The sequence below is a fragment of the Carcharodon carcharias genome, chromosome 2 (genome assembly GCF_017639515.1).
Source record: "Carcharodon carcharias isolate sCarCar2 chromosome 2, sCarCar2.pri, whole genome shotgun sequence".
Lineage (NCBI taxonomy): Eukaryota > Metazoa > Chordata > Chondrichthyes > Lamniformes > Lamnidae > Carcharodon > Carcharodon carcharias.
In genome coordinates, this window is record NC_054468.1 from 132,455,398 (window position 1) to 132,469,329 (window position 13,932).

The window sequence follows — 13,932 nt, forward strand, 5'->3', positions numbered from 1 at the left end:
TATCTGACCCATGTCCCTCACTTCTGCTCTCACCCCTTCCCTTCTCTCACAGAACCATGATAGGGTTCCCCTTATCTTCACCTTCCACCCAACTAGCTTCTGTATTCTATGGATCACCCTCCACCATTTTTGCCACCACCAACCTGATGCAATCACCAAGCACTTTTACCCCTCCCCTACCCTCTGCGTCACTCTGGTCCATTGCTCTATCACCCCCAACACTCCATCCCCTACCCAAGGCATCTTTTCCTGTAAGTGCAGGAGATATTACACCTGTCCTTTTACCTCCTCTCTCCTCACCATTCAAGGCCCCAAACACTCCTTCCAAGAAAAGCAGCGATTTATGCGCACTTCTTTCAATTTTGTATATTGTACTTGCTGCTCATAGAGGGGTCTTGTGGGGGAGTGGTAATATCCCTGCCTCTGAGTCAGAAGCTCTGGGTTCAAGTCCCACCACTGGACTTGATAACCAAGGAAGGTTATCAACCTGCAAATCCTTCCAACATGTGCCAATGGCAAGTTGGAGAGATTCCTGGTTGGCCATATGATGGAAAGAAAGTTGGAGCCTCTACCATCAATATCTCCTCTACACTGGGGAGACCAAATGCAAATTGGGTGGCTGCTTTGTGAAACAGCTCCATTCAATCTGCAAGCCTGGCCCTGCACTTCCGGTAACCTATCATTTTAATTCTCCACCTGGCACTCATTCTGACATCTCTGTCCTCGGCTTACTGCACTGATCCAGCGTAATCTCAAGGAACAGCACTTCATCTTTCAATTAGGAACTTTACAGCCTTCTGGGCTCAATATTGAGTTCAACAATTTCAAACTGTAATCTCTGCCCTCCTCATTCTGTTTCTATCTCTTTGCATGTTTTGGATTTTCTATTATTTTCCATTTTCTTACAGTAGCACATCTGCTCTTGGAACACCTTTCTTTTTTCTGTTTTTTTTCTTGCCTTATCACCATTCCCTTTGGCCCTGGAAGATTAACTCTTCTGTCAATCCATCCCTCCTGACTTTCACCCCATCACACATCTCTTCCCATCCAGCCCTTGCTCAAAACCTATTATATCTCTAACTTTTCCTGGTTCTGAGAAAAAGTTATCAACCTGAAACATTAATTCTGTTTCTCTCACCACAGATGCTGCCAGATCTGCTGAGTATTTCCCGGAATTTACTGTTTTCAATTCACTTGCACCTTGACGTTTGTATACAGCACAAGAAGCTGAAAATTGGTGGGGGGAAGATTTATGTTATGCTGGAGTCAAGGTGAGAGTCATCTGAAACCATCCCCTAAGTACAATCAGTGCATTCCAGGGCTTTTCTTATGTGGCCATGGGGTATTAATGAGTGATTTGGAAGCTAACAAAAAAGGTAAGCAGGGAAAATTTGATAGCTCCCATTTTTGGGTGCCGGGGTTGCGATTCGCAAGCAGCCCGCACCCAGTCCCCTTGAGGTAGGCAGCAGATAAACTTCTTGTTACCTCATCATTTCCATGACTGTAGCGTCCACCTGAGGGCAAATTGCACCTCAAGCTGACTGAATGCTCAGTGGGGAGCCTAACAGCATGTGTGACTAGCACGTATTCCAGCTAACCTGCAACTGTTTAAGGCAACCTGTCCCTCTTAAAGCGGAGTTGCACTCAATGGAAGGAAGTTGCTGCTCATTGCTGATTGTGCAAGTGGCTGCAGGCAGAAGCAATGTAAGTGGAGCACCAAAGAAGAGAGAGGGCTTTGAGATTCACAGATATGGCACTGAAGGCCTTAGTAATGGAGGTCAGGAGAGACAGGAGGAGACCGGCCATGTTTCCTTGGGCAGTTGGGATTGGGAGAGGCCAGGAGCCATCAGGAGCACCATGAAAAGGAATGGAAGCAATGGCCAGGGAGATCAACTCCCCGAGTCTGCCCCTGAGAACCTGGCAAAGTACCGAAAGAAGCTCAATGACCTCACGTGGGTAATCAAGGTCAGTAGCTTCAAAGTGCACCTCCTATGCATCACACTACCAACTTTGCATGTTGTTCAGTGCACCACATCACCACTAGCAGTCCCGAGCAGTCAGGCCTAACATTCAGATGCTCAATGTCACCATCACACACTTAGCCATAATGAAAGTTTCACACCAACCTCTCGTAACCTGCGCATGCATACAGCTATGGCAGGTGCATCACCAAACACAGTGTAATACAATCACTGACATCCTTCCCTCTCTCTTTCAGGACAAGGTCACACACAATCACATGAGCAGATTTCCAAGAACTGCTGCCTGCCCAGCTATTGCAGCCGAGGCACTTTTACTTCATCTGACACTCACTGCCATTAGCTCTGGTATTGGCACAGCTCAAACTTACAGGGCAGAATTTTACGAGTCAGCAAGCAGGGGCGGGGCCCGCTCGCCAACACGTAAAATGACACGCGGTGACATCGGAGGGAACTCCCGACGTCACCGCGCCCGATTTAAATTTTCAGGAAGGCAGGGGCAGTAAAATCAGTTGCGTGCCTGCCGACCTGTCAATGGCCAATTGAGGCCATTGACAGGATCAATTAAGTAATTAAAGGAGCTGCCCGTCCAACCTTAAGGTTGGCGGGCAGGCCAGGAGCCCCGGCAGGAACTAGAAAAAACATGAAACCTCATCCACTGGCGGGATGAGGTTTCATGTAGGGTTTCAAAAATTTTAATAAAGATTGTGTAAAAATTATGGACATGTCCCAACTCATGTGACATACGCGAAAGAGTGCACTCACAATTTTGGGATCCCCGCCCCCCCCAGCCTGCACAGGAAGCACATAGCACTTCTGTGCGGACGTCATGCTAGGCGGGCCTTAATTGGCCCGCCCATGTATGATGGCGCTGCGCCTCCAATCGGAGGTGCCGATCGGAAGCGCGCCTGTATGCGCCCGCCCATCAACTTCGCCCCCGATGGGGTAAAATTCAGCCCATAGGGTAGTATAGCATCAGTATCTGCACGATGAGTCATCAGTGACATGTGGGCTACAGCCAGGGTGGGGGGGGAGGATGGTTTGTGTGCCAGTTCATTGGAGGGCAAGGTCCCACACAAGTTTTGCTACAGGGGATCCAAATAAGGATTTTGATGGGGCCGGCGTACAGGAAATGCTGATGGGCTTGCCCACAGAGATGTTTGGTGCATTGGCGTGCCTTCTGGATGGCATCTAGTACTGCTGAGGAGCATGAAGGAGTCCAGCTCCAACGTATGTGCCACAGAGGATCATGCAGAACTTGGTGGCCAACCGCATGAAAGCACTTGCACCTCCAGCTGCGATGCAGTGTCTGGTGAATACTGATTCAGCTTCCACTGCAGCACAGGCCGAAGCCAGCAAACACCTCAGTGCTGCAGAGGAAGCTCAGATGGAGGTCATGAGATCCATGCTATTTCCATGTAAACCCAGCTTGCTACCATGCAGACTCAGACTGCTGCCATCATGGCTGGGAATAACAGTACTCAAAGGGACATGCAGGCTCACACAGCAATCCAGTAGTCTGCACTTCAACAGATTTCTAGGATTGGCACCGCCTGTGGGTGTGCCAGTGGCTCGGTGGAGCAAGAATCTACAGCACTCTCTAAGGATGACAGCAATGATTCACCAACCACTGCCATTATGCCAGTGATATTGTGAATGTGAGCCCACATCTAAAGTGCAAATATACCATGCCAGTATAGTATATCAGACAATTATCTCTATTAATCTGTACTTTCTAAAACGAAATCCTTGTATGATATTCATAAGTGATGTTTAAGAAGTGGAGCTATTTTACAAATACTTAAATATAATTTAATTCAGCCAGATATAACCCTAAACAGATTTCAAAAAACATATCCTTGAATTTCAAAACACTCCAGTCTATTACTAAATGAAAAATATACAGACACTAGCATTCCCAGATCATGATTCCACTTTTCTTCTGGAGTATATTTTTTTCTTGTATTTCCATGTCTTGTCTACATTTCTGTACATATGCCAACATTCTGAATGGTTAGGCTGCTCCAAAATATGTTAGTTAAAGATCTGAGTACAGAAGAAAATCAACAAAGAAATATGGGGGAAAAAGAATGGTAAGTTATACACAAGACAATGGGCGGAATTTCCCATGTCCATTGGCGTCAGGGGTCGTGGCAGGCGTGAGCGGACAATATGGCGGGAAGGCCGAAAATTGGTTTCACAATGTTGTGAAACTAGTTTGTGGTCGTCCGCTCCATCCATCAATAGCGTGCTGCCTTTCCCGTCATCGGACTTCGGGAACTTCATTTTTATATATCTGCATATTATTATAAGCCCTGCTCGTGGAATCATACCCACACGCTGGATCATCGGTCAAATCAGCATGATTGACACCAATGTGTTTCACAACTGAACATAAGCGACGTGCACCTGGCAAACTGCCCTTCACTTGAGACTTTGAAGTTTGTTTGCCTACCTTGCTTCGGGCAGCACTCACAGTCATCAGCGCCAGGCTTCGCAGGCAGCACCACATCACTTTTAGGGGGACACAAGGGCAGGTCTCTACTTACAAGACCAGCCATAAAGCGAGGCTAACTTTTCAATGGCTGCAGGGCAATGGCTTGCTTGGATAAGGGGAAAGAGTGGCCTCAGGCAAGGGAAGAGGCTGCAGCACTCAGGCATTACTGGGAAAAGGGAGTATCCCAGGGTGTGTGTTGGGGCACATGCTGATCTGTGTATGACCTCAAGAGGGTGAGGGCAGAGGAGGCAATCTCCAAAGGATGAGTCCAGATGGAGATGTGAGGGTTTGTGTGACAGGGTGGGTGGTCATGTCCCTTGAGCTGACGGTGAGCGAGATGCGAATTAATGTGTGATGGGCTTGGCAGTGTGTGAGTTTAGACTGATGAGATGGTAGCTTTACCCTGACGATACGGATGAGATCATTCTTCCTCTTCCTGCACTGGATGGCCAACATCTTGTGTGCAGCATTAGTACTGACAACCACTGTCTCCGCCTTCCAAGCTGGAGTGGTGGCATTGATGTGCCTCCTGCAGCCAGAGCAGGGGTGGAGGATGTTGTGGCGGATTCCAACTGTGTCCACAAGGTGTCCCAGGGACACATCACTGAATTGGGGGATTGCAGCCTTCTGGACTTTCAGCACCATGTCTTCTGTGCAGCAGTCCTGGGCTAGAAGCACTGAGAGGTGTGCTTTAAATATGGCACCCAGTGTGATGAAGCAGTGAGGTGATAGCGTGATGGGCAAATCGGAGGCCGCCTGCCATTAAAGCAGCGTGTTTCCCGAGAATGCATGATTAATGAAGTGTGATTGGGACAATACGGCGTGAAAACCCGCCATTGCAGCCAATGGGTAAAACACCCTTTTTCCCACCCACTACTGCACTTAGTGCAAATCTGGGACAATTCCGACCAATATTTATTTTGCATAGCAATGCATGGTCCCTTTAAGAATCTCTGCTTTCATTATTTCTGAAATTCTGACGACATTCTGAGAATGCAGGATTTTGTCAGAGATTAATACCCACTCAGTACCAATCGAATCACATTATTTATATAATCTATCCACTAATAGAAAATATTTTTAGAATTGACTTTATCTCCTAAAGCTTTACAGGATAGTGGAGACTGATTGTTAAAATGAAGAGGTACAAATTGAATTTTTGTTATTTAATTAATAAATCCAATAAGGAATTAAGGAGAAACTTCTTTATCCAGAGAATGGTTAGAATTTGGAATTTGCTAACACATGGAGTTGTTGAGGCGACTAGTATGGATTTACTTAAGGTGATATTATGAAATAAATAATAATAATCAATATTATGAGGTAAAAAGGAATTAGAAGGATATGCTGATAGATGAAGTAGGGTAGGAAAAGGATGGTGCAGCACATAAACACTGGCATAGATCAGATGGGCTAAAAGGCCTGCTTCTGTGTCACAATTCTAAGTAACTAATGCCATGGAGGATTGTTTGCTTTAACTCTCACTTGTTTGAACTGATTACCCTTAAACCTTTACAATTTACACAGAATGTTACTAGCTCACATTTGCAAAGAGTTGGAGCAAGCCTTTGAAAAATTTGGGGCATTCATGAAGCTATTTCTCCAAATTGCATAACACTAACATAATAGCCACAAATATCACCTGCAAGCTGCCATGTTTAGATATTAATTGCAGTCGACAGTATGTATTTTGGATTCCTTGCTCTCCGGAGCTTCAGCCTTTCCTTTCTCCACATTTGCTATGACTGTTAATGAGCAGATGTAATGACCTGTAGGGGAAACAATGGAATTGCTCAAGTGTGCAGCTATTTAGAGGAGGCTGTCACGCCCACTGAGAGTGGCTACAGTTTGATTGCCCTCACCACCACCCGTTCCACCCCTGCCACCACCCCACCCCCCACCCCCAGCTGCTCCACATGACCGCAGAGAATAGACAGGCTATAGGGCTCTGACAAGTCACATTATAACCCAGCACAAGCATGTAGTGGCAGCATATGGCAGCTTCAGGCTTGTGATGCTCAATCCATTCAGTTTAGAGACACGCTGGGGGAATAAATGTTTATTCTGATGTCTTCTTGCTACTCTGTGGAATTCCCAAGACACATCGATAAGGGGATATTAATTGGCTTGACCAATAAATATTCCGTGCACCCTAATCAAACCTCCTCAAGAAACAGATTGGGCCCTGTGCAGACCCCAGTGCTTGTTAACTGAGATAATGAATAACAGGCTGATTGCTTCAGACTGGTAAACATTAACAAAACGATTCATAACCTGTAGCTCAGGCAGACGCAGGGAAAAAAGGCAGTGTGTCTGACATTTGCCAATCACAGAGAGACCAGCTGGTGCCATATTGTCAAAAAGGACAAAGTGCTCCTAATTACTGTTTTAGAGATAAACAGAAATGCTTCAATGTAAGCAATGGAAATGCGATGGTCCAAACGAACACTTGCCTAATTCTTTCACTTACTGGTCCACACTGCATAATTTAGCACATTTTGGTCGTAACAAAATCTTCTAGCCTTTGACAAGAGCAAAAATATAATAATTAGAAGAGTTAAGTAGGGAGGGTGGGAACAATCATTTATTGATATACCAGTTGTACTATACAGCTTGCATTCATATAAAATGGTTTAGACTTTGAATTGGTGCAAATTGCCAAATGACTGAGGTAGAAAATGGTGAAACTGGCTAGATCCAGGAGAGTGAAACTGAGTCACATCAGTTGCAGGATATTGGCAAACTAGTGCACAAATGACTTTTAAATGTTACTTCTACCCTTTTCAATGTAAGCAAAGGGCTGATGGCTACTTTGGAACATACTGGCAATGCAGCTCCTCAGGTCTGTTCTGCCAGGACTAACTTTACAAACATTAAAATTCAACCAGCATTGGATTCTTATAAGCTCCATTTTTATCTGGACAATTATACTATGACTGCCAACCACAAGGTTGCATAGGTTGGCTCATTTTCCAATCTTTTCAACTTTGCCCTGTTGAATGTCCTTACCATAGGAACTTGTCTTTTCTTATTCGATGTTGCATGCCATTGAACCATAAACCCTGGCAATTTGCCATTTTTGGCCTTTATTAATTAACAAATTTAAACACAGATGCTATTTAAGCCATCAAGACAGGCGGTAGACACAGATTTACCTGCTAATTGGGTGACAGATTAAAATTATCTCCTTAAACAAGTTCTTATTAGAAGTGGGGAGAAGTTAAAATCTTTACTTTCCATAAAATGTTGATCTCTGGGCATACGATTAACCCTTTGTCTTACACCAAAGGAGATTACCTTTGCAATTGCAATTAGAACGATGAGGGTAAGGATTAGTTAAAATATGGATAACTCCCAGATGCGTTGTAAAAGTGAATTGACTGCACTATGCTCATAGCGAAGTAAAAAGCAAATTAAACTCACCTATCACCTAGTTTTCTGATCATTATCTATACATGAAATGAGCAGGCTGGATTTTCCTACCTGCCTGTACCTGATAGATTGTGACAAGAATGTGTCATTAACATCTTAGCAACACTGGTGTTAGGAGTGACCCTTGCATTCCTGGCACTCAGCATTGATAAGGTGGCAGAGGGTACAATCCAAATGCATGCAAATGCATGGCAGATGCAGTATAATGTGGATAAATGTGAGGTTATCCACTTTGGTAGCAAAAACAGGAAGGCAGATTATTATCTGAATGGCTATAAACTGAGAGAGGGGAATGTGCAACGAGACCTCGGTGTCCTCGTATACCAGTCGCTGAAGGTAGGCATGCAGGTGCAGCAGGCAGTAAAGAAGACAAATGGTATGTTGGCCTTCATAGCGAGAGGATTCGAGTACAGGAGCAGGGATGTCTTGCTGCAATTATACAGAGCCTTGGTGAGACCACACCTGGAATATTGTGTGCAGTTTTGGCCTCTTTATCTGAGGAAGGATGTTCTTGCTATAGAGGGAGTGCAGCGAAGGTTTACCAGACTGATTTCTGGGATGGCGGGACTGACATATGAGGAGAGATTGAGCCAGTTAGGATTATATTCGCTGGAATTCAGAAGCATGAAGGGGGATCTCATAGAAACCTATAAAATTCTAACAAGACTAAAATAAAAACAAAAAAACTGCAGATGCTGGAAATCCAAAAAAAACCAAAAACAGAATTACCTGGAAATACTCAGCAGGTCTGGCAGCATCGGCGGAGAAGAAAAGAGTTGACATTTTGAGTCCTCATGACCTTTCGACAGAACTTGAGTTCGAGTCCAAGAAAGAGTTGAAATATAAGTTGGTTTAAGGTGTGTGTGTGGGGGGCGGATAGAGAGAGAGAAAGAGAAGTGGAGTAGGGGTGTGGTTGTAGGGACAAACAAGCAGTGATAGAAGCAGATCATCAAAAGATGTCAACAACAATAGTACAAAAGAACACATAGGTGTTAAAGTTAAAGTTGGTGATATCATCTAAACGAATGTGCTAATTAAGAATAGATGGTAGGGCACTCAAGGTATAGCTCTATTGGGGATGGGGAGAGCATAAAAGATTTAAAAAAATTATTTTTTTTTTAAATAATGGAAATAGGTGGGAAAAGGAAAATCTTTATAATTTATTGGAAAAAAAAAGGAAGGGGGAAACAGAAAGGGGGTGGGGATGGGGGAGGGAGCTCACGACCTAAAGTTGTTGAATTCAATATTCAGTCCGGACGGCTATAAAGTGCCTAGTCGGAAGATGAGGTGTTGTTCCTCCAGTTTGCGTTGGGCTTCACTGGAACAATGCAGCAAGCCAAGGACAGACATGTGGGCAAGAGAGCAGGGTGGAGTGTTAAAATGGCAAGCGACAGGGAGGTTTGGGTCATTCTTGCAGACAGACCGCAGGTGTTCTGCAAAGCGGTCGCCCAGTTTACGTTATTAATTTTGCTTCCAATCTCCACCCCTCCATCATTTTCACGTGGTCCATCTCTGACACTTCCCTTCCCTTCCTTGACCTCTCTGTCTCAATCTCTGGTGATAGACTGTCCACCAATATCCATTACAAACCCACCGACTCCCATAGCTATTTTGACTACAGCTCCTCACACCCCGCTTCCTGTAAGGACTCCATCCCATTCTCTCAGTTCCTTCGCCTCCATCACATCTGTTCCGATGATGCTACCTTCAAAAACAGTTCCTCTGACATGTCCTCCTTCTTCCTTAACCGAGGTTTTCCACCCACGGTCGTTGACACGGCCCTCAACCGTGTCCGGCCCATCTCCCGCGCATCCGCCCTCACTCCTTCTCCTCCCTCCCAGAAACATGATAGGGTCCCCCTTGTCCTCACTTATCACCCCACCAGCCTCCGCATTCAAAGGACCATCCTCCGCCATTTCCGCCAACTCCAGCATGAAGCCACTACCAAACACATCTTCCCTTCACCCCCCCTATCGGCATTCCGTAGGGATCGCTCCCTCCAGGACACCCTGGTCCACTCCTCCATCACCCCCTACTCCTCAACCCCCTCCTATGGCACCACCCCATGCCCACGCAAAAGATGCAACACCTGCCCCTTCACTTCCTCTCTCCTCACCGTCCAAGGACCCAAACACTCCTTTCAAGTGAAGCAGCATTTCATTTGCATTTCCCCCAACTTAGTCTACTGCATTCGTTGCTCCCAATGTGGTCTCCTCTACATTGGAGAGACCAAACGTAAACTGGGCGACCGCTTTGCAGAACACCTGCGGTCTGTCTGCAAGAATGACCCAAACCTCCCTGTCGCTTGCCATTTTAACACTCCACCCTGCTCTCTTGCCCACATGTCTGTCCTTGGCTTGCTGCATTGTTCCAGTGAAGCCCAACGCAAACTGGAGGAACAACACCTCATCTTCCGACTAGGCACTTTACAGCCTTCCGGACTGAATATTGAATTCAACAACTTTAGGTCATGAGCTCCCTCCCCCATCCCCACCCCCTTTCTGTTTCCCCTTTCCTTTTTTTTTTCCAATAAATTATAAAGATTTTCCTTTTCCCACCTATTTCCATTATTTAAAAAAAAATTTAAAAAAATTTTTTTTTTTTAAATCTTTTATGCTCTCCCCACCCCCACTAGAGCTATACCTTGAGTGCCCTACCATCCTTTCTTAATTAGCACATTCATTTAGATAATATCACCAACTTTAACTTTAACACCTATGTGTTCTTTTGTACTATTGTTGTTGACATCTTTTGATGATCTGCTTCTATCACTGCTTGTTTGTCCCTACAACCACACCCCCCCCTCCACTTCTCTCTCTCTCTCTCTCTCTCTCTCCGCCCCCCACACACACACCTTAAACCAGCTTATATTTCAACTCTTTCTTGGACTTGAACTCAAGTTCTGTCGAAGGGTCATGAGGACTCGAAACGTCAACTCTTTTCTAACAAGACTAGACAGGGTAGATGCAGGAAAGATGTTCCCGATGTCGGGGGAGTCCAGAAGCAGGGATCACAGTCTGAGGATATGGGGTAGACCATTTAGGACTGAGATCAGGAGAAATTTCTTCACCTGGAGAGTGGTGAGCCTGTGGAATTCACTACCACAGAAAAAAGTTGAAGCCAAAACATCATATGTTTTCAAGAAGGAGTTAGATATAGCTCTTGGGGCGAAAGGGATCAAAGGATATGGGGAGAAAATGGGAGCAGGATATTGAGTTGGATGATCAGTCATGATCATTATGAATGGCAGAGCAGGCTTAAAGGGCTGAATGGCCTAATCCTGCTCCTACTTTCTATGTTTTCTATGCTTTCTATTATAGCGAAGAATGATCAATAGCTTTTTGTGATTTTTGAAATAGCTTTTTTGTAAACAGCCCCAGGGGATGCTGCCCCCGTTATATACTGTAACAAACGCCACAGGGGTTTTCCTCCTCTTAATGGTCGAGCCAGCTGCTCTGAAAATTAAATTTGCCTGGTCTTGGAAAATGGTCAATCCTGGGTTTTGTTACCCTTCACTTGATCTAGAGTGGCTTGTTCTCTTGCTGGTTCTAAAGCATGTGGTTCCATAATTTGCAGGCAAATAAACAGCAATAAACAGTATAAATAGTGAGTTAGATTTGCCCTTGCCCACTTAAAGTTGACCATAAATTCCTGGAAGCATGAGATGCATTTTAGATGGTACCCTCTAGAGGGCATCTGAGATCTGACCAAGGTCTGCAGACAACTCTCAGTAAATTGTGCATCCTTTGCTGTTCCCAAAAGGCTAAGCATTTGATAGGGTTAGTTTGCTGCTGCAGGGATCATGATGCATGATTACCCCGTGCCAGATCGAGGAGATGCAGATATCACTCAAGCCTTCAGATATTACTCCTTCTTCATCAACATGATTGTTGGTGAAACCAGTGCTAAACATGCTGACTGGCTTCACATTTGGCAAAGGCCCTTGTGCATGGGTGGCTAACCCAAGTTAGAGCTAGCCTGCAACCCTTAAACAGGTAGATGCATTCTGGCTGCAGCAGGAGTTGGAACTAACAAAAGCTGTTTCTCACAAGTAATGAAGACTACCAATGGAGCAGCAGGCCAGAAAGAGAGCTCCCAGAGATCTTAATCCGGAAGGTGAAAAGGAAGGCGGATGTTGTGTTTTCGCAATAGGGCCAAGAGGCCCTCAAGACTTACAATACGAAGTGAATGGGAACAGTTAGCCATAGAGGCCAGTTCCAGGAGTTTGGCCTCAAAGACCTGACTGCTGTGCAACAAAATGTTCAATCACCTCATATGAGTGGTCAGGTCAGTAAATAAATCTTCAAATGCCATCTCCCACCCATTTGCACCCCCAACGTCACACACTGCTCACCTCCATCACTCACCCAGCTAGGCTCATACCCACCTCTTGCAGCTCCCACATGCTTCCAGTTATTCAGCTATGACGAGCACATCACCCAAATGTTTTGCAACACACTAACTGGCAGTCTTCCCTCTCTCATGCAGGACAAGGTGGCACATAACAGGAGGGAGCAGCAGAGAATTGGCAGGGAACAAGCTTGCCTGTATTTCCTGAACCCCTTGGAGGAGATGGTGCTGCAAATTATAGGCATTGCAATCACTGAGGCTGCTACAAGAACATCCAGGATATTGATATGTGTCTGCCTTATGCACCATCCATGCTGAAGCCATTGGGGTGCCGCTGCACTGGAGCACAAGGCCAAGCAAAGGTAAGATAGTCAATAAGGAAAAGCAGAAGTTGAAATGCTCAGTTTGGTGTGTATTATTGAAAGAGTTGTTGCATAAAATTGTAGGAAAAGAGTTTTTTGTGGTGTCTTTTATTTCAGGATTTTGGCCAGGCGGGTGCTGTGATTGTCCACAGCAGGAGGATGGAAAGGTGAGGAGTTCTGCAGCAACAGCGATGTGGAGTTGTTTTCAGGAGAACCAGAGTTTGATAAGCCACTCGTTGTTCGCGCGAAGTCCTCTTGTGATTGAGTGGTGGAGGGGTGTCATGAACCAGGTGTAGAAAGGGTAGCCCTTGTCATCAAAGAACCCTGTTTGGTTTATCTTGGTGGCTCAGATATGGTTGAAATGGCTGACTGGTGCTGAATAAAAGCAACCTGGCTACTGCCAGGATAGCGGGCATTGGCAGACATGATGTTCTGTGCATGGTCATACACCAACCGCATGTTAAGGGAGTGGAATCCTTTGCAATGTCAATACATCTCCCCATTAGGATGCAGCACCCACGGAGCCACTGCTTGCAGTCAATTATTGCCTATGCCATTTGGGGATCCCGCTACCCTGGTATAGTCATGTGCCTACTTCTCCTGCTTCTGTCTGCTTAGGAAGTTTCCTCTCCTTGTGCACAGCAACCCAGTGATTTCCCTGATGCTGCAATGCACAGTGAACTGTGATATGTTGGTGATGTCACTGGTTCCAGCCTGGAAGGTTCCTGGGATGTAGAAATTGGGACCATGGTGATATTCATGTCCCCGGCAGCTCAACCCTCACCCTGCTCTGCAACTGCATGTCCAATTGCAGAAGGTGACATTGTTCAATTACTGTCTCCTCGGTAAACTGGCCACCTCAAATACTGCTCTTAACTAAAATAGAAGTAGCAGAAATGGGTGGAGTCTTCTGTTGAGAGTCCGACTCATGTTACCTCTGTGCACAGCTTCCCCCCTCTGCTGCCTGTGCAACCATCACCCTGTCATGCTACACCCTAGGAAGGCCTCCAGCTATCGCTCCAGTGAACGACAGCAGGCTTTCTACTGACAGGCCTTCAAACTCCTCAAAACATCTCGCAGAAGTCCAGAACCACTCCCTTTGGAATTGTGACAGTTCCTCCAACAACAGAACTCCACCAGCTCCACAGCAGCAAAGGAAAGTAATAAGCACCTCACCTGAAAGTCCCATGGTGGTGCCTTTAAATGCTGCTAGAGGAGAGGCGGGTGGAGCATCCCTCATGCAGCTGAATGCTTGTTCAGCTATGAGGTTTAAGAGAAGGACATTAATAGGATCTTTGAGGTCCAAAATGGT